Below are 21,395 nucleotides of genomic sequence, written 5' to 3' on the forward strand. Positions count from 1 at the left end.
CCCGGCGGGAGGAGCCGGGAGCCCGCACCGGCCCCGTCGCCGCGCCCCGAGGGGGCCGGCCGGGGACCCCCGCGGCTGCTCTCCCCGGGACCCCCGTCAAGGCAGAGGCGGCCCCTCTCCCCTCAGGTGGGGGCCCCTCTCCCGTGCCGAGAGAGCTGAGACCCCCGGGCCCGCCGGGTCCCCCCCGTCCCGCCTCCCCCTGCCGACCTGTGGGGCGGGGGCGACGGTGGCAGTCGCCTTTCCCCTTCCTTGGGGGGTAGAGAAAGGGGCTGGGGGCGCCGCCCCGGGCTGGGGTGGGGGAAAAGCATCCCGGAACGGAGCGCACACACTTTTATTTCGACTTTATCGGGAGGGATGGCGGGCTGTCGGGGGGGTGCGGTGGCTGGGCTCTGCCGGCGATGCTGAGCCCCGGGAGCTGCTCCCGCAGCCGGGCATCCGCAGCCTGGGCTGGGCTTGAGGCGCCCACGGGGGCGGTGGGTCTCCCTCGTCAAGAGTTGAAGGTGGGAGCTTGTTAGAAGGAGCACAAAGGCACCGAGTGCCGTAGCTGTGAGACTTGGCTGCGTTTTTTTCCAACGGCTGCTTTGTAAGCGTGATAGTTTACAGCCGGAGTGAGGTACTCCAGCTTGTCTCACGACCTTGTTGGTGGCCGGGGTATCGCTCAGGATGCAGGCTGAGGCTTGCCGTGTGGCAGTTTGACACTTCGGAGCCTCGGGGAGGGACAGAACTGGATGACACAAATGATGAACATTTCTTAGCCTTTACCTTGGGCAGACAGCTGGATAGAGTTACATCTTTCCTGGCAGGCGTCCAGAATTGAGACTGGCTTCTTTGACTTTGCATCCCTTTTTTTTTTTGACAAATACAGATGCAAAAGGGAGACACAAATACAAAAAAACCCCCTAGGCTTTCCCAAGAATATATGGGGCAATTTGTGTAAACGATAGAACTGAACTCTCTAAGGCTCTCCTCTGAGGTTGGCATTGGTCCTGCGTGAAACACGGTCCCACGTCAAAGTGACACACGGACACATTCTCACTTGGATAATGAGTTCCTGTAATACCCCGTCAAGTTGTTCACACAGGTGAGGGTAGAGAGTAAATTTTGGATTTGCTATAATGCACCATGAATGAAGGTAGTGAATCGGTTTTCTTCCAAAACCCCTGCCTAAATATATGATGACAAAACCCAGAGTTGCTTGCCTTCTGTTCAAAAGAGACCTGAGCATCAAAATGGACTTGTGTTCAGTCCCAAATTAGTCCAAAGGGTATTGTCTACCAGATGTCTGTAGTTTGGCTAGGTTTTTAGTTTGGCTTATTACAGAGAAACATGCCTGATGAAGCATTCAAAGCAAGCTGTGTGGTTCCAGTTCTGGGTTTTCGCTCAGATGTTATAATACAGTTAATACAATTTTCAGCACTATTTCAGTGTCTCTTATTTAAGACTCCTCTGATAGTTTTTGTTGTCCCTACGTGTGTCTCTGCGTGCATCTTCTGATGTCCTTTGTCATAGCTACAGTCCCATTTGTGTGGCTGTGTTTCTGTTGTAGTATGTCTACGGACCCAAAACCAGATTAAGAGAGGGCTGGTGTGCCACAAATAATGACAAAACTGCGACAGCTCATGTGCACAAATGACATTGGGTTGGGATTTTGGCACAAAGGACTGGAAATGAAACTAAGCCTCATAAATAAGATTTAGCTCCCGAACACTGTTTGCAGTATGTGGGTGGCAAATGTTCTCAGGCAGAGCTTCAGTTCTTTTGGTCTCAGCTCCCAGCACCCAGCTGAATGCCGTCAGGGGTATTTGTGAAGAAGTTTGGTGAGGGAGAGTCGAGCTAAGTTTCTTTTCCTGCAGGAAAAGATAACTTGCCACAGGGTGGTTAAATGCATTTAGCATCATTTAGACTGCTGTAGCAAAGAACTAAAAGAGGGTAATTCATTTCAGGTTGGAGATGCATGGGTGCCTCATGTCTATTCCTCTTCATCAAGGAATAATAGAGCAAGTGGGCAGAAGAAGCAGAAGGTATGTTAGATGATTGGGTGATAGCCACTGTGCAACAGGGCCCTTTACAGATATTTCATTTCTAGGTCTATCAGATATAATTAATCTCGACATGGATTCAGTCATTCAAAAGAGGTTGCAGTACACTTGAAAACTCTCTAGAAGTAATATTAATATCTAGCTCTGTTCTGCGTTTTTCAGCCATAAATCTCAGAGCAAGGCGTGGGGGGGGTGGGGGGGCTGAAGCATAAAGAAATCAGGGGCCAGCCAAAGGTGACCCACAAGTCACAGGCAGATCAGGATGTAGATTTTGCAGTTTTGATTCTATAGATATAACTAGAACTATAATATGCACCATAGGTCACAGTAGCATTTGTCAGTGTGGTAGAGGAGGTGTGAAGTGGGCTATAACGATAAAATTTTAGAAGGGAATAATGAGGTAACAAGACAGTAGGAGTTCCATGAGACAGACTGCAGAGCTGTTGGGAGGATGAAAACTAATGGTAAAGGACAATCAGAATCTTTGAGAGTTGTTCTAACAACATTTTAACTAAACTTTTTTTTTTTTAACTATCACTTGTGAAATACTTCTCGTATGGTGAAATCAAGAATATGTGTGTCTGCCCAAGTGCCATTAAAGGTGCATCTCATGAGGATGCTGGTTTAGAGCCTGAAGTCTCATTGCAGCTAGTGGAAACTGACCCTAAGCAGGTACAGATTCCAGAAGGAAATCCATAATTGGATTCAGGTCAAGTCTTGTGACCCTCAGCAGCATTCCTAAATTCGACAAACTTATGCCGGTCTGCACTGAGGAAAGGGAATAACTGTGGAACTTTCCTTGACAGATGAGGCACTTTTGAGGTTGTCATTTCTGAAAGGTGTTGCGTGTGAGAGAGAAGATGGGAAAGTAGCAGAGCAAAGGGCTGGATACCCAGCTGTGTAACATCACAGAGGTATTTTTCTGTGGAAAGACACCTGCTGTCAATTACAGGAAAAAAGATGCTAGGAGCAAGTAAGTATAGTGATGTGTTACTGATCTCTGTAAAAGTGCAAGATAAATAAGGACAATTTCACAGTCAACAGCTGAAGAGGGAGGTGAGGTCAAGAGAAAGAAGTTGGTACTTGACTCCTTTCAGAAAAGAGCAGCTTCAGTTCTGTGAGAGGAGTAGGATCCAATCATCCTGGGGATTGTTCTGAGAGAGGTACTTATTCCCAGCTGAGGAAAAATGTTTTAAATTTAAAAGGCTTGGTTGGCTCATGGTTTCACAGCTGATGTGGGGGGAGAATCTCAGAGTAATGTAAGGATGTGAGCTGATGGTGGCTGTGGAATGTGCTCTTTGAAGAGTCATTAATAATCAGTGGTTTGCTCGTTGAGGAAGGAGCTAAGGCATTGTTTCATACTTCCCACCAACATGTTGCTTTGATTGTGAGCACAGTGATCAGAACCTTCACTCTCCTCCTCCTTCTTGCTTGGTATTCTTGTGGATTTGTCTGAAAATGTTTGCGATGAAACAGTTAAAGAAAGGCCACTGAAGCTTCTGAAATGGATAGTAGGAGCTGGTTGGACTAAGCAGCTTGCTGCTGCTACATCACGTCAGAAAGATTTATCTGCAGCAAACAGAGATCATGTGCTGCACAGAACAAGCCAGGGTTTTGTGCCACTCTTTGTATGAATATCAGGAGCCCAGACGAAGGGAACAGCCAGTTGGCAAGCAGGCTGAGAAACAAGGGCATAATCTCTCCAGAGAAGTCAACACACCTACCTCAGCAAAGGCATCGTTTGACCTGCATTTCTATCAGCAGCAGAAAGGGCTGCTTAACCACTGCATGTCAAGATGGGCTCTTGATTGCTAGATATTGGAAAAACATTGTTCAGAGCATCAGGTGGTATCGGTAAGATTGAGGGCTCCGTGAGCTTTGAGGAGTACTTAGGACCTCATGTCCAGAACTCCTTAGGCTCTGTGCTGTACTAGCACAGACTAAAAAGACTGCTTCAAATCTAAAGATAAGTGTGAAATATATGCAGAGAATCCTAAAGGGAATGTATTAATAGACTTTCGGAGCTTTTTTTATAGCATACTTTATATAGGTTGAGGCTTTTAGACAAACATCAAAAAGAAATGACAGGAAAGGAAAACTTAGTGGAAATGGATGTAAGAGGGAAATGGTCCAAAGAACAAACTTTGCACCTCCACAGCTGAAGGTGATCTTAAAACAAGATCAGACTGGCTTGAGGTAATTGAAAAATAGAAAAAAAACCCCAACCCTGTGGCATAGGTTGGTTAGATCCAGTTGCCCTACAAAGAGTGATAAATGCAGGTATTTCAGGTATTCCATTTATACAGTGAAGTTTTTAAGGTGTGTTTCGACCTGAAGCAGTGTTCTAGGAAGACTGGATTCACATTCTTGCCTAGTTTCCCACTTGCAGGTTGAAGAAGACCCTCACTCATGAGACTTCTTCACAGCTGAGCTTCTAAAGCCTAGGCAAGATTCAGCCCTGGACTATATTTATTTTGTCTTGTAACTACCACACTTGCTTATTTTAAATTTTATTGGCTGGGATGCTGACTATAACTATAACCTATTTTATCTCATATTTATTTCACCAGTACACCTATCCAGTGCTGGAGCTTGCTTGGCTGAAACTGACGATTTTCAGATCTGATATGTCATTAAAGGTAATGAATCCAAATTACATGGTTTGTGCAGGCAGAATTGAGAGACTGGCAATCTGAGTAATTTTTAAGAAACCTCAGATAGGGTGAAAGGGTAATGTAACACCTTTGTTCCCAACAGAGTATGCTTGGGACTGCTTTCTGCCAGGTTGCTAAAGGCCATTGTAGGGTGGGTTTGACCAGATGTCAGGCTTTGTGTGTTCATGAAGCACAGCTGTTCTCAACATCTGAATGATCCCTGGCGTTCTGGGCAAAACCTGACATTGTCGCAGCCGTTCTTGAAGGAAAAGAGATGTCAGCTAAAGCAGCAGTTTGATGCTGATGCTGTGGAGGTACTAGGAATGCAAAAACATTTTGTGTGATTACATATTAAATTGCTCTGCAAAATATTTGTACATAAAATAGCATTCCTTAACGACTGTTTTATGAGTTTGTCTTTGGAAAATCTAAACATTTACTACAACAATACATTGAAAAATAGCTCCCTGGAAAGCATTTAGTTCTGCAAATACCTTGAGTGTTTCCCAGACTGTTCTGAACATGGCCCTAGGGCTTGCCTTTACTGTTATTTATCTCTGTATAGAAAAGGGAGACAGGTGCTGAAGTCTGGTATTAGTCTGCAGTAAGCAGACGTGGGTTTGGCACTCCTGTGAGCTTCCCGTGTGGCCTCGGTCTCTCTGTGGCTTTGAGATCCAGCTCTTAAGTACAAAATCCCGAGGAGCTTCCCCTAGAAGCTGCACGACACTTGGACTGTGAAGCAATCCTGTTCCACAGGAGAGGAAGACAAGCTAGTTCACAGGTTTTGTGTCACAGAGTTGTTGTGCCGTGCTGCACAGGAGACACAAACACAAGACATTGTTGATGATGGTGTGTATCCTAAAGAACGTCTCCAGAAAACAAGTGGATGAGAGTCAGAGTTCAAAGGAGAGGTTATGATACAGCTTCTGTGTGTGACCCCTTAGCCAGCCTACAGCCCTGATCATCCTCTGCCTTGCTGTTATTTGCTGGTGCTTCAGTGCTATGCAATACATGACAGAGATGTCTGCAGCAGGGACTTTTCTGGTTTCACTGCAGGTTTTTGTCCCCAGCCATAAAGGGAAGTGTACAGTCGAGAAGCAGGAATGGAGCCGGCCATCGACAAAGCGAGGGTTGGTGGAAGAATAACAAAAGCCAGGATTGGTGTGAGGCAGGATTGAATTGTGAAGGGCTTTGAAAGTGAGAACAAGGAGTTTGTATTTGGAGCAGTGGAAGAGGAGAAATGACAGAGAACTGTGGAAAACTCTGTGATGTGCCCAAATGAATAAACTTGAGACAGTTCCAGGTGCTCTAGCCAGAGAGGAGATTACAATAGGGAAGATGCACAGGCCTTGGCTAGGGCTTTTGGCAGAGCAAGCCGAGACGAATTGTGATACTTTGGAGATGCTGCATGAGACAAATCAGTGACATTTAAAGCGCACAGCAGTATCAACATCATCAGTAAAAAATAAACTCCTCCCTGCCTCCAGACTGTGCATCAACACCTTCAACTGGGACTCCCGGAGCTGCTGTAGCTGTTGGCGTGTAGAAGCGGTGACCCTTGAGTTTTCAAGCAGCACTTGGGTACCACTCGCGGTGGTCTGCGTGCTAGACACATGCATGCCCTGTTTGGGAACCCTTGCCTGCTGTCCCTTCTCTGCTGAGACACACTTGCTGTCTATCAAAACGGGAAAAGAGATTCATCTGCCTCTGTGAGTCAGTAGAACCGTGTTAACTCTTTCCACAAGTGTCAGTGCCGGTGAGCGGGGCTGAGTCATCCAAGCAGACACAACTAGCCTGGTGCCCACCCATTCCTCGAGCTGGGAAGCGGTCCTAAGGTGTCAAAGAGAAGGTGGTTGCATTTCCTGTTCCACTCATCGGTCCAGCATCATAATTATTTGCGCAGCAACAGACAGCCTGGGCTTCAACTAGCAGATTCAAAAAAACTGTCAGCTGTTTCTGGGTTAGATAGGAACCAGATTTAAAAGGAACAAAATGTTCTTCGTTTCTAGGGAACTTGCTAGTTCACACTACTTATTTTCCCAGCAATGGCCACAATCAGCATGACATTGCAACAATTGTCTGTGCCATAATTAGGCACTCAAAACCCAAGACATGTCTGTTATACCTTTGCTGAGCTGGAATAGCTTCATGCAAGTCAAAAGGAGTCAGAGCTTCGATTCCTAATTTCCAAAGCACTCTTGTCCGAATCCAGCAAAGTCAGTACATGAACAAAGCGACTGATTGCTTTCAGCAGGACCGTGGCACTCACAAATGCCATTCTGTGTGATACAAAGGACTGAGTCCTTAATGCAGGGGTACACAAGTAAGAACAGATGCAGGTTTCAGCCTTTAAACCTGATGCATTGAACGAGCAGCAGAGGAACACAGGTTCTTCAAAAACACAAAGATTTTTTTTCTTTTCATGCAAATACTCTCAATGTTCTGAATCAGAGGGAGATGCTTAGAAAATTTGGTACGAACAGCTTGCTCTCTGAAAGATCAATATTCACTCAGCTTTATCTACTCTTTCATGAACTAATAATTGCAAAACAAGTAGGGAATATAGCCTCTGATGTTATGTGCCTGGTTCTTCACTGACCTGACCAGATTTAAAAGGTGTGCCTGGGCTTGATTCTGCAAATTAAAGATGGACACATATCAACCCGAAGATGTGTAACTGAAATAAATTAATCTGGGGGATCTCTTGCTCAAGCCATCATGTCAAATGCTACACTTTCTAATATTATATGTGAATCCATCACCCACATGATTGCATTTGCCCTTCTTACTCTGTCACTGTAGAGCTCCCAGAGCTTACAATTGCCTTTTTATCTTCTCAGAAAGACTGGTAGGTGTTAATCTGTCATAACCATATTCAGGCTCCTCTTCTTGAGTTCTAGCTATAAATGAAGCCATTGTTTCTTTTCTCACCTGTACCCATATGCTATGGTTTATCCAGACTAATCCTGCTGCAGCTGACAAACTGCTGGTAGAAATGCCATGGTTTCCTGGTTTCCAGGCTTTGGTATACACTTCCCAAGCTCTAGAGAAAGACACAGTTAGGAGAAGATGACATAGGCATGTTTGTGCTTTTGGTCACATCTTATTCATACAGGTAAAAAATGGATTTAAAAATAATCCCCTGTATTCTTATTACAAGCCAGGGAAATTTAATTAGTCTCTATGGGATTGCCATGTGCAGTGACAATGAGGGATGCTGACACCAGTGGACCACTAAAATAAAGAGGATAATCTGATAGAGAGTTTATAACACTTTAATTAGCTTAATGCCTTACGAGAATATTATTTCTACTGGATTGTCTGTGTATCTGAATATTGAATTAGCTTTCATCCCTGCCATAAAATACTCACTGGATACATTTTCTTCCTTATGCCAGATCAATAGCGTCTGCAAGCAGCAGATTAGATCAAAATCCATTTTCCCAGCTTTGCTGAATATGTACAAGCACAATGGCAGAAGAGAAAGGAGCATCTTCCTTTCTCAGCACAGGGAAGCAGTTTGCTCAGAAATCTGTAGGATTACCTGAATATCTTGTTTTAGAAGTTCCTACATTTCCTTTCCTTTAACTTTTGTTTGTGCCTTTGCCGTTTGATTTTGGTTTGTATCTCTCCTCGCTGATGTCTGCTGATACGCGTAGTCCTGCCTGCCGTTAATCAAACAGATGGCTGCTACCAAGTGAGAGCTCCTAATCCACTGATCGTGGCTTCTTGTGTGGTATCTTTGAACAGATATCAGAGCCTTAAGTTTTATGTATTGTGCCATGTAATACATACAATATAACTTCTTTAAAAAACATTATTAATCTTGGACTTGCATCTCTGTTTTCTACTTTAGTCTGTTATCATCTCTCTACAGCTTTTGTTTTCTGCTATGCTGATGTCAAGCCCTTGCTCAGAAGGCTGGACCTTTATTCACATGCTTAGAGGTTATAGAACTTTCCCCAGGAAAAAAAACCAAAACCAAACAACAAAAAAAACCAGCCAAAACAAACCAGCATGGTTTTTCTGTCTGCATTATCTGGGCTGGTTCTCCCAGTCCTCCTCTTCAATGATTTGTGCCCACCAGTTCTGAAATGGTGTAACTGGGACTCCACGTTAGATGGAGTATAAATGACCAGTATGGCTTATTTTCACTTTCTGCCAGCAGCTCTGCTTAAGTGAACATACTGGATGGCTGGTCTCGGGAGACAAGGAGCACAGTTTCAGCTTAGGGATGTATTTATCTCACTTCTATTCTTCCTGCTTCTAGCCTACAAGTAGGAAGACAGATTTGGTATGTTGGCAGTGATAAGAAGGAAGCCGCAGAAAGGTTGAGTGAAGGTAGCTGCTTCTTAAACTGGTAATTGCATAAGAGGAAAGGCAGAGCTTAGTGCCACATGTTAAAAAAGATAAATTAAAAAAATCAAGATATTTGTATTTTACAGAGAAAATTACGTTATAGGGACAGAATTAGGAAGAAGTATGGAGCATAAGCCTTGGTCAGTCTGCCAGAATCTTTGTTTTTTATGTGGTTGGAGGAGGTGGGTATTAGACTTTCCAGCTGTTCTCCCTGTTGTCAAGTACACCAGTAGCTGGTTTTCTCTAGAGATTTTACAAATGCTGATGCTATTTTTGTTCTGTAATTTTATACTCTTGAGCACACACATAAGGAACAAAAATGAGTTTAATAAACAGGACTCACTGAGGCTCTGCTGATTAGTGAAGATGAATATGGTTAATTATTTAGCATTATTTTCTTATTCAAAATAGTCTTTAGCATCAGACATTGATGTGATGTGTTATAAAGATTTCCCCAGTGGCAAAAGCAAATTATATCTTTTAAGCAGAATTGTCCACATGACTTGAATCTGAGGCTTAACTGACACAGAAGGCCTTGTGACAGTCCTTTGTACTGGAAGGAGATTTGGCACGAGAGCAGAACTGTGATTTCTTGTGTCACTATTGAAAAGTGGAGTTTGAGGTATGGTTGAAAATGGCACCTTCAAAGGCAAAGTTCAAAATCCGTTTCAAGGCAGTGAAAATTCTTCTTTATTATAATGAGAACTGGTTTGGACTAAGGCCTCTTCCACGGGCAATTCTAACACTAATATAAAAACATTCTGAAGTAGAACTGAAAAGTTAAATTCCTCAGGAAATTAAAATTCTAAAGAAATTTGTTTCGAAGTTATTATTGTATGGATTTAAAAGAATTGGCTTACTACTGTCATGTCAATAACAAAAACTACTTTGTGCCAACCGTACTATCTTGATTAATTTTGCCTAGACTTTGCATCGAATTAATGTCTCAAATGTCACATATCTGCAATATTATGTTTATACATTATCTAATACTACTTAATACAATATACAGAAGACAATACGTACGAGAGCCAATACCAAGCAATAACATCAAAAGCGGTGGTATTTTATTAAACTAAGCGTTTCTACAAGACCAGAACAAAACTAAAAGCTTGAGAGGGTTACATCATTGAAAACTGAACTGGGAGGTGGCAGGTTGTCACAGAATGGTTTGTTCTGGACAAAGCTACATTTTGTGCCAACTTTGCAGACCAGGTCTTGGCTCATTTACACACCTAACACCTCCCTGATTATTAGCATTGTTAGGGAGATCTTTCATAGAGATTTTACTTTTGGTCACTCACAGATGGCCAGATTATTCTATCCCTCCTAATATACTGTTTCCAATGTGCCAGGGCTACAAAGAGGTATGGATATGAATACTAAACAATTCATTCAAAAGGCCAGGTTTTCCTCTGAACACAGGGTTTACATCAACATCGTCCTGTTGATTTTGAGAGAGTTATTTCTGGTTAAGACACATAAGAGTGGAGAGCTTTGAGGCCACAAATTTGATTGCAATATGGCCAGGCGTCTGTTGAAATAATGGTGTTCTGTGTGATTTCAGTAGTAATTTTTTGGGTCAGGTTTTTTAGCTACTAGAAATTGCTTTTGAAGTCAAATCCATTGAAAAAGTGTTTGCTTCACGGAAAGTATTTGCTCCGGAGTCCCACAAGGACTGTCAGCATTGAGCGAACAGCTCCAGGAGCTCCGCACTGGAGACGATCATTGTTTGTATAAATGCTGTCTGTACCTGTAGTATTACAGCACCTGCATCCATTCAGCTCTCTGCAAAGAAGCTACAAAAGACACTAGAAAAACTTATGGATGATAACTCTGGCAGCGCTCTTTATATATAGGTAGTCCACAAAAAATATTCCAGGAGTTAAAGGCCTGTACTTGAGGCAGGATGACCCCATATATACATGTACACACCTCTATCTACATATTATATATAAATAATACTACGTTCACATGAAGAATTCTCTTTAGATGTCCACTGAGCAATGTTGAAGCCCATTGTAACAACTGAGCTCTGAATGGGAGGCAGTTCCTCACCCTCCATGCTCTGTCCCCAGCATGGACTGGTAGAGGGGCCATCAGAATAGGCCCTGGAATGAATCCTAAGTCTTTGGTCAACCTGTCTGGTAGCTGTGGACAGAACAAGGTGCTTCGCTCTCCCACTGCTCCTTCCAGTTTTTACCTGTGACTGCAAGCACCTGGAGCTATGTTCTGCATTTTGCTGTATGTAAGTGTACAGAAGTACAGAATAGCTTGAGTTAGAAGGGACCATCTTTGTCCAACCTTCCTGCTCTAATCTGGGTCAACTGCAGCAGGTTGTTCAGGATCATGTCTGGTCAGGTTTTGAGTAGCTTCAAGGTTGGTGACTCCACAACCTTTCTGGGAAACATGCCAGTCTTTGAAAAAACATATTTAAATGGGATTTCCTGTTGTATTTCAATGTGTGCCTATTGCCTCTTTGTCCTTTAACCAGACAACACTGAGCTACAGCTGAGCAGATACCACTTCAGCACCTAGCACAATGAGAACTAGTCTTGGTGGTGCCTGTAGGTGCACCTGTGGTCCAAAAAAAGACCCATAGAGAAATAACAGTAACAGTCATGCAGGATTTCTCTCCCCGGCGTTCCCAGAGGCTTCCAGTACTTAATTAAATTGAATGAATAATTAATTTAACGCCATAGATATTGCTTAAGATGAGCTCCGTGCTGATGGAGTGGGAACTGGAAGCGTCACCACACAGTATCAGTGTGAACCTCCTCGGTTTCTGGAGCTCCTTCTGCGCAGCCAGAGGGAAGGCAGGGAGAGAAGGACAAAGTGAGCCTCAGGCACTGGAGTAACAATACCTGCATGGGACAGGAGACCTTCTGCTGGACTCTAGCAGAGCTCTGCAGGAGTGGGTTGGCTCAGCGTTCCTCTCTCCCCATCCTTTGCCTGAAGTTTGCCATAAAGGTGCATCTGAGCCTCGCTTGTCAGGAAAGAATGAAATGATCCCTGAGGTTAGCAAAGCACTCAGAGACCCTTCGGGAAGAGAAGTGCTACGTAAATAGAAGCTGATTCCTACAGGTTATTAATAGATGTATCTGCAAAAGTAATGTGCAAACTACAAAGGAAAGATCATTCTGAATTAAATTACCATAATTTTTTTCATTGCTGTCTCTTTTCAGGAGACCTGGATAATACTGCTAACAGTGACAGGTTGAATAAGAGACAGGGTTTGTGTGGGCCAGAGGTGGGAACAGAGAAGGGGACTAATTATATCTTTTTTAACCTTTGCATGCAGCTGGGCAGGATAAAAATGAGTTACACAACCAGCAACTAAGCTGTTATCCCAGTGGAGTCTGCAAAATGGTGCCCGGGTTATCCAGAAACATCTGGATCTAAGCCATCCCATTCCTTCTGGATATAACCACAAATTGATAAAGAAAAAGGATATTTTCTGCATGCTTCACTTAAGGCTCAGGTAATTATCCTGTGAACAAACCAAAAGAGATTTCTCTCTCTTGCTTTTACCTCACCAGTGCAGAGGACGAAGGGCAGGCACTGGTGCGGTGGGGCAGAGGCAGGAGTAGCCTTCTTCATTGTACCTTTTGAAACCTCCTGGGTTTAATAGGTTAAAAATGATGACGCTGTTTTTACAGTCACTCAGATGTATCATTGGAACACTTTATCATCTGGTACTTATTCCACTTTTAATGTGTGTTGTGACATGAAGCTTTGTCGGGGCCGAATGGGAAGGTGTGAAAGGGCCTTTAATACCTGTATTGCTCAGCAAAGTAGCAGTTGTCTGTCCAAAAATGGAAAGAGCTTCGTTGTAGGCAGCAATTATGGGAAATGGAGGAATAAGTTCCCATGAAATAAGAACCTTTTTTCTCTTTGCTCCTTGACTTTCTTCCCCAAGATTAAATTCAAATTACAATTTAAGCTATGTGTGCTATTGCTGATGTCCTATAGCTCTACCACTTTAAAGGGGTTTTGGCATAAATTGGAGTCATATCCCAAGTAAAGAATTTGACCCTGCAGTCTTGCATTTTTTTGAACCTTATTCTCACCATTTTGCAGTGTCATCTGTGCCCCACACCAAATGAAAGCTGTCTGTATCATACAAAGAGCTTGTTATGAACAGAGTTTTTTATGTTGCTCCATAACTGGTCAGCCAGTTAGACCTTTCTTGGCTGAGCTTATTGGAATTGAACTCTAGAGGCTGAATGAAGTGTCTTTGAGAATCTGAACCCGAGCTTTGCTCAGTTTTGTATTAGTTCCCTATCTCTAATTTGGTTCAGTACAGTATTTATTAACTGAGGGACCCAGGACACTAAAAGGTATTAGGACTTGCAGCCTGAGCCAATTTAAGTATTTCAAGAATTTTGTCGTCTTCTTTTTATTTTGACTTGTTGTTGTCTCAAGGAAATAGCATCCATTATGTCTGTGCTTTGAAAAGAAGGTAGAGAATATGCTGTATTTGGTTTCTATTGACTTAGGGAATGGAAAGGAGCAATATTTCACTGCAATAGCTGTGCCTGATGGAGTATAAAAAACTCTGTTAGGTTAAATCTTCTTGTGGATAATCTGATACCTCAAAAATGAGTGCATGCTATTTCTTTATCTTAAATAGTGTAAAAAGCCAAAAAATGAAGTGGAAATACTATACTAAGATGCAAGACAAATGCTGTTCCTTGAAGGCCGTATTTTACTGAATTGATATCCCCCCCTCCATTTATATTCTTCTGTTCTATAATCTGTGGCACCTTCAGTGTTTACAGTCAAGAATTTGTGATTTTCTAATTATTTAAGCACTAACTGCTAGATAAACTGCTAGAAGTGAGCTCAACGTTTTCGTTTCTATTTTTTTAAACGTCCATTGGACTAGTCTTGCTTCGGAAACAACCTTGGGACCTTCTGTGAAAGCAATGTCCTGCTGGAGCTGGAACCATAAAGCCTCAAGGGATGGGAGGGCTGGTGACTAGAAGGGATTTGCCAGTATGCGTTGTGTGTGGATGGCCACTAAGGCATACATTCCTAGACAAAGGAAGAACCAATGCAATAAGCATTCTTATCATCAACGTAATCACTGCTGTCTGCAGGGAGCAAATATTGTGTATATAAGCAGAGGGAATCAGTCTAGGAATCAGCGTTACATCCTGAGGGCCCTGGAAGGTTACCAGCAGTCCTGCCCCAGTAGAGAGGAGTTGTGCCCATTTGCATTATCCATGGAGAAACAGGGGATAGCAGCAAAGCAGATTTAGAACAGAAATCACCGAAACACTTCAAGGGACTAAGAAATCAGAAATGCATTTGGCATTCGTGAAAAAAAAAAGCAATTGTTGCCTTGTATATGTTACTTAATTTCTTCAGGAGTCTCTTGGGTGACAGCACTGTTGGTTCTATTAAAACAGCGCTGGAGGCGAGGAGGACTGTGCTGCCCATTCTCCCTTCCCAGCTGGATGCTCGTACTACCCAGAAAATGATCCCCAAATCAACACAAATGAACACAATACATCTATTGCACATGACAAATTGTTTGTTTATCCCGGAGCCTGGTGTTTGGTTTCTTTGCAGAAGCCAATCTCTCTTGAAAGGAGGACAGTGTAGACTGTGCAGGAAGACAAGTTCTTCACCCCAGCTGCAAATGGCACTGCAGAGCAGAAGAGGTGGAGCTGGTTGTGCACATGGGGAAGGGGGAGAAGAGCAGAGCCTTATCTTGTGGCCTTGCCAAGAGCCACTTGGTGATGTAGGGGCTGCTGGTGGACCAGCACTGCTTCTCCCAGCACCTGAAACACCCACCATGGCCAACAGAGCAGGGAGTGAGCTCATTGGATTTTTAGCAGTGGTTTTGGGTTGGGTTTTTTTTCTGAATGCAAGTCACAATCCTGACTTTATCCTTAAAAGTTAACAAAATAAATACGTATTTCCAGTTTACTGTTCCAAATCAAGACAGAGAAAGCGATACATAGACTAACGTGTGCATAGCCCTCCTTCAAGGAGACTTTTCCATTCTGGGCACCAACAGAGCCTGTGCACATCAGCCATCTTGCCAGGCAGCATTTTTAATTAAAACTGTAACTTATTCCAAGGAAGAATCCAGAAAATATCTGGATCTTTTCTTCCTTTCGTCAATCCTCTGCCCTAGGCAAGGAGATAATGAACTACTCACTTCAAAACAGTGCTCTCTGTGAGCTAATTTATTTTGTTATATTTTGGAGCTTGGGGGGTTAGTACAGACTGGGGATTTCTCCCAGAATGACAGAAAATTTTGAGCTGACTGGAAAGGCAAGTTTGTTTTCTCCAACTATTTAGTTCTTAAGCAGAAGGAAAGGCATCAGGAGCATTGTGGCATTAAGTAAATACACGGATGGAAAATGCAGAGGTGCAGTTGTGTGCGGAGTCAACGTGATGCGTGCTCCCTCCTTTCGGCAAGAGGACCTCCTTGTCAAAATGGCAATGAGTTGCAGCCTGTGTGTGCTCTGCAGGAGCAGCAGAAAAGGCTTCCCTTGCAAGCACCTCACAGGAGAAGTGGGAAGCAGAAATACCTCTGCCTGTGCTGGACCTTCTCTCCTTGCTTGGCTACTTCCCCAATATTCAGTAGCGATTATCACCCCCACACAGCCCATTACGGTGCAGAATTTTAAATCCAATCAAGTTGTTCCCCCGTCAAATTATTTTTCACTCCTAAACTTCCTAAACTCTCATGATCTAAATTAGTTCCTGTTGCCTCATTTTCTTTGATGGCTTTGCTGGTGCAGAGGGGTCAGATGAAAAAATCTGGGGAAAGGGTGGGGGAGCTGAAGACTCTCCTGTATCTTTGCCCATCAAGAAAATTATTCAGGGCCGGAGACTTGCAGACTTTCAGTGGGCATGAAGCTGTAGCTGAAGCTACTTTGCTTTTCTAGGAAATCATAAAAGGAAGGGGAAAACTGAAGGGGCTGAGGAGGTAAGAAGTAAACCAGCTCATGCTGTTGCTGGTTCCTATATGTACTTGGACTACATCTTCTCCACTTCTGAGTCAGGTGTGGCACCAGTGGGCATCCTCGTGTCACACTGTTGGCGCTGTTGCCGGTTCCTATATGTGCTTGGACTAGATCTTCTCCACTTCTGAGTCAGGTGTGGCACCAGTGGGCATCCTCGTGTCACACTGTTGGCATGAGAGGAGGAAGAAGATAACAGCGGAGGAAGAAGATAACAGCATATAATTCTCTCCCTGCTGAAAATAAAAGACCTGGTATTATTCTCTCCCTGCTGAAAATAAAAGACCTGGTAGCTGATTTCCAAGGGCTTTTTAAATACTTCTGGTCTTCTGCTCAGCTTTTCACTTGTTGAGCCAACAGTTGCAGCTTAGACCTGCCCTTGCCATGGTCTGGCATGGAGCATCAGGAGGACATGTGGGGCTGCCACAAGGCAAGGCTCTCCAGCTGTGCAGGGCACTGAGTCAGCGGTGGCTTCCTGAGCACAGATCAGGGCCAGAAATGGTCCAGGCTGGAGAAACAAGGCTCATGGTTGGAAGATTGTCTTGTCACCAGGGCAGGGAGAGATTCCCCTGGAGAGCAAGGTTTATTTCCAGTTGATGACTTGGGAACTTCTGCTGCTGAAGTTAGGGGGTTCATAGCAGAGAGAGGGCTGGAATGTGATACTGCCCAGGCACGTGACCTAAGCAGAAAGCAGACTGTGAAGCCTAAATTCTGGTTTAGGAACTTCAAATTTCAGCACTTCCTTGCCTGATCCTTTTTCAGGTGACTGCCGCTTGTGGCTTTGACATGAAATTCAAGGGTATTAAACCCCCAGTTTAGCAAGATAGATGAACACGTTTGCAGCAGGACTTCCAGAGAGGACTGGGCAAGTGCTCACAGTTACCTACCCAGGTAAGTGGTCATGGTGATTTGGGACCTCAGTGGCTTTAGTTTCCTGCCTGTTTGAAACCTTTCTTCCTCCTGGAAAACAAGTGCAGTGAGTCACTGGCGAGGGCACTGCAGGGGTGTGTTGGTCCACAGGATGACAAGAGTCGCAGCACTGCAGCTGGGATGTGTATGTTCTAGCAGGCACCCAGAGGCATGAAGCCCCACCAAGAAGCTCCCAGTGCATGTGGAGCACTGTTAATGCCTTTCTCTCAGCCCGGGATGTCAGAGCAGATGTCCTGCCAAGCTCTAGAGAAGCCAGCCTGGGCATGCAGTATGGGGTATCACAAAGATGGAGAAAGGCTGTGCAGCTGTGGTGATATCTGAGCCCTTGGCAGAGAAGGAGGAACACATTGCATGAGGATTGACAGGTCTGGAGCAAAGAAAACGAGATGGAAATAATCCCTGGTAGGGTGAAGACTGTGACCTCATCCCAGACCTGTTTTGCTTGAAATTATTATTATAGATGAGGTAAATAGAAATCTGTTTTCCTCAGAAACTCATCTCAAGTTCAGCTTCAGATTTACAGACCTTCTCTGCTAATCGGAGCCTAGCACCAGGTGTGACTGACAGAATTTCTATGCAGGATCTTTTAAATAAAGCAGATCTCTTAAGGAAAACCTGTACTGTATTTGTGCCATTTTTACTGGCTAAATTTTTTTGTGTGTTATTTGAAAGTATGTGAAACTCAGAGGGTGAGAGTAAACAGCAGGTGTCATCTGTGATCAATTCACTTCTTTTTGGGCACTTCTGGAGCTGAAACTTCAAGGAAAGCTCACAGTGGGATGCAGTCAAAGACATAGAAATGCTTACAGGAGTCTCATGAACAAAATGGCTTTATGAAGTCTCTGCTTTTGGTCTTGGAATGTGGGGAGAGTTTGTGAAACCTAAGACAGTCTTCACTAATGCTCTAACATTGATGTCAAACCTCCTAATGAATTCAGGCTGTTCTTTCCATACATTGATCTTTTTCTTTAGACCCACTCCTAAACTTTAATCCCTTTCTTCACAGGAGGAAACAATATGAATGCTAAGCACAAATTTGCATTTGCCATTGGATTTGCCATACACTTGTTTGTATCACATCAGAACCAGATACAAAGAAATAATCTAATTCTATATTTAGTTTTATCTAACCTAATGCCTACATTTATGCATTTCTTGATGGGCTCATCTACATTTTCCTATATTGTGATTCTCCTGCTGTATATTTATATCACCCTGTAGAGTTCCCATTAACACCACCGAACATTCAACCTTGAGCAATTACAGTAGCTGCACAGGACACAGCAAGGAAATCTCTCTATTTATAGTTTAGTGAATCGGAAACCTACATGGTAACACATGTTGTAATAAAAGTGGATTTTAAAAAATGCAAACAGCAAACCAGAGGAACTGAATCTAAAATTACATTGATTTTGGTTGAAAACATGAGCAATTAAAGTAGCTGCACAGGACACAGCAAGGAAATCTCTCTATTTATAGTTTAGTGAATCGGAAACCTACATGGTAACACATGTTGTAATAAAAGTGGATTTTAAAAAATGCAAACAGCAAACCAGAGGAACTGAATCTAAAATTACATTGATTTTGGTTGAAGGGAAAATATGAAAGGGTAGGGAAATCAATTAAAGCCTGCCTGTTCACTGTAGGTAGACCTTAGTTTTGAAAAAAACATGTCAATAATTACATGACATGCTTTTTCTGAGTGTAGTATCATACTAGATTTTTATTCAGAACCAGTGTTGATGTGAATGCAAGTTCTCCATCTCTGTTTATTGAGAGATCAGCAGCTTGATTTAATAGATAAGGACAAATGCTCCAGGTTTCACTTGGAGAAGTTTTCCAAACAGAGTCATTACTGTCAGGTGGTCAAGATGCCGCCAACTGTACGGGGAGCTCACAATCATCTTCTGTGTCAAGGAGACTGGTATCTGCCCACAGCTCTGGGCAGATGTTTTCTCCTGACTCTGGCAATGCCACCCGAGGACAGCATTGAGTCTGCTCATGGCTCTCCTGGGGCTCACAGCCACCCACCACCTGGAGCATTTGTTTGCCCACCGCCCTGCTGTGTCAGCTCTGTTTGGTCTGCGCTGTGACTATTGGCTTATATTCATCCTTAAAAGCAAGATGAACCCACCAACATTTTCTTTTTCAGGTGAGGGAGCATTCACAAGGCACAATTCCACTGGCAGAGCTGGGGCAGTTGGCAACATCTAACACAGATGTGGCGACAGGCAGCTAGGAATGGTACAGCTGTTTGCCAGGTAAACGTCTGCGTGCATATATATATGTATGTGTAGATATATATGTATATGTTATGGCCTTGGCATTTCTCCTTTAGAAGATAAATGACTTACAGTCTACAACAAGCAGAATCAACTCCATTACTTGGTAAAATGGCTGTTTCTGACACAGCTGAAGGAAAACGATGGCCCTTTTTCTACAGAAAACCTCTTTGAAGTCAGTCCTCCATGACTATGCAAAAGAGTTAAGGAGCTTATTCTGTTTTTCTAACACAAGACAAATACTTCCCTGTATTAATGACACCCCTCCCCAAAATGTCATTCTTTAGGGATGCCTGAAGAATAAAAGGAGGATTGAGTTATTATTTTTAGCCTACCCATTTCCTCTGGTTGTGCTATGAATTGAAAACCTTCCTTTGTGATCTCGGTAGGGTAACTAGTTTCCTATAATTCTCCAAAAGAGAGAGATTTGTGGTCATACCATATTACATCCTTATGACTATACTCAGGAAAACTTGCATGACCCAGAAATGTTTGCCAATATTTAAGGGGATTTGCTGAACATTGAATGGATCTCTACTACAATTTGTGATGATTTTCTGCAGTCCGGATGCCGCTTTTTATGCTGATTGTGTAATAAGACATCTCTTCTTGCCTTCACCTCTTCTGTGGCATGCATAACAGTTATTTAGTGTACATGTTACCAATTACTTCATTTTTACTCAATGATTAAGTTGTTAAGTTGGATGGATTCAGTAATACCTCATTTTACCATCAGATTAAGTCCTGCCTTTATTTTCATTCTCCATTCTAAGAGTACTTGGTATACTTATTTTTGGCAGTACACTGAAACCTAAGTCAGTGTTACTAAATTTATAACATATCCTTGGTATATTCTGGTCCATTAAACAAAGGAATGTCTCCACAACCTCTTCCGTAGACAAATTATAGCGCTATTTGAGTGTCTGCATCTGAAACGTTCTTTAGCTCTAGCCCACGTAGGACATTCAGTTCCTCTGATTGCATTCCCGTGTGGGATCTGGGTAGCTACACCACAGCAGTTCATCCTGTGCTTCCTTTATGGAACAAGCTTGATTTTGAACAATGAAAGGTGTACTATCATTATCTTTCGCTTGCAAAAGGAGAAACAACCAAGAAATGCCAAAGGTAGGGAATGCTGGATGCCAAATGTATGGCTGCCAAGGAGGCAAATATGTAAAAAGCAGACAATTGAATAGTCAAGGACATCTTTTCATAGCTCACATAGCATCAAATTATTCCAAATGTCTTAATTTTCCTATTATTAGGAGTTTGCTTTGTGTGAAGTTGTGTAAGTGTTGAAAATGTTGTTGCTACCCAACAACTATAGGACATACATAAAGATAAAAGAATCTTATTGTTTTTATAAGAATGTGTAATATTCGTATCTATATACTGATATATATATATATGTCCTTATTATCTATAGAAAGAAACTTATTTTTGACTAGCTGCTGGGGCATTTAATTCTATTTCCATTCCTTTTCTAATAAACATACATTTTCTTTTTAGTGCAGGCAAGTTGCATTGGCATCCTTGTCAGAGGTCCACTTCCTCAAAGGTATTTAGGCAACTCTGATGTCAAAGGGAATTTCTTACCTAAAATGTCATAGAGTATATGTCATAGAGGCATAAACGCCTCACAAACTATATATGATGAGGCCATGTAGCCGGGCTTCAACCCCACTAGATTTGCAGTCATTCCTGCTTTTACAAACATCCTAAGTTGGTCTGATAACTATTTGCCATAGTTGGCCAAAAAAAAGCAGAGAACAAGAGCAAAGAATTGTAGAATTCCAGTGAAAAGGGGAATCAATTCCTGGAGGATTGGAGAAAGCTGAAGCAGGATTAGGAAGAAACCCCAGATGTGGTCAAAGAAAAGTCCCTACAAAACTAAAGCTGAAAAATAAAATTTCAAATGTTAGCAATTACTTTCAAGATGTTATCAGTCATTGCTAGTGTGTTGTCATGGGGAGAAAAAGGCGTTACAGCATCAAAGGGAAACAAGGAATGTAATGAAGAATGAAATTAGAGGCATAATTTGCATCTATTTGGTGGTACAATCTTCAGAGGCACTTTTGTTAATTAGCAGGTTTGGGCTGTACATATTAGAGTTCTGAGAGGCTGGTGGAAGTTCTCCAGAGATGTTTC

General features: G+C 42.8%; 1 protein-coding gene across 1 annotated transcript in view; it reads left to right on the plus strand.

The window, feature by feature from the left end:
- The first annotated feature begins 12,462 nt into the window (after positions 1–12,462).
- LARS2 (leucyl-tRNA synthetase 2, mitochondrial) overlaps positions 12,463–21,395 on the plus strand; it is a 128,668-nt gene continuing 119,735 nt past the window's right edge. Inside the window, exons 1-3 of the mRNA XM_014960599.1 lie at positions 12,463–12,533; positions 16,798–16,926; positions 19,118–19,226. The gene's annotated coding sequence lies outside the window, so the exon portion shown is untranslated. The remainder of the gene's footprint in view (positions 12,534–16,797; positions 16,927–19,117; positions 19,227–21,395) is intronic.

The sequence above is a fragment of the Calidris pugnax genome, unplaced genomic scaffold (genome assembly GCF_001431845.1).
Source record: "Calidris pugnax isolate Ruff unplaced genomic scaffold, ASM143184v1 scaffold62, whole genome shotgun sequence".
NCBI lineage: Eukaryota > Metazoa > Chordata > Aves > Charadriiformes > Scolopacidae > Calidris > Calidris pugnax.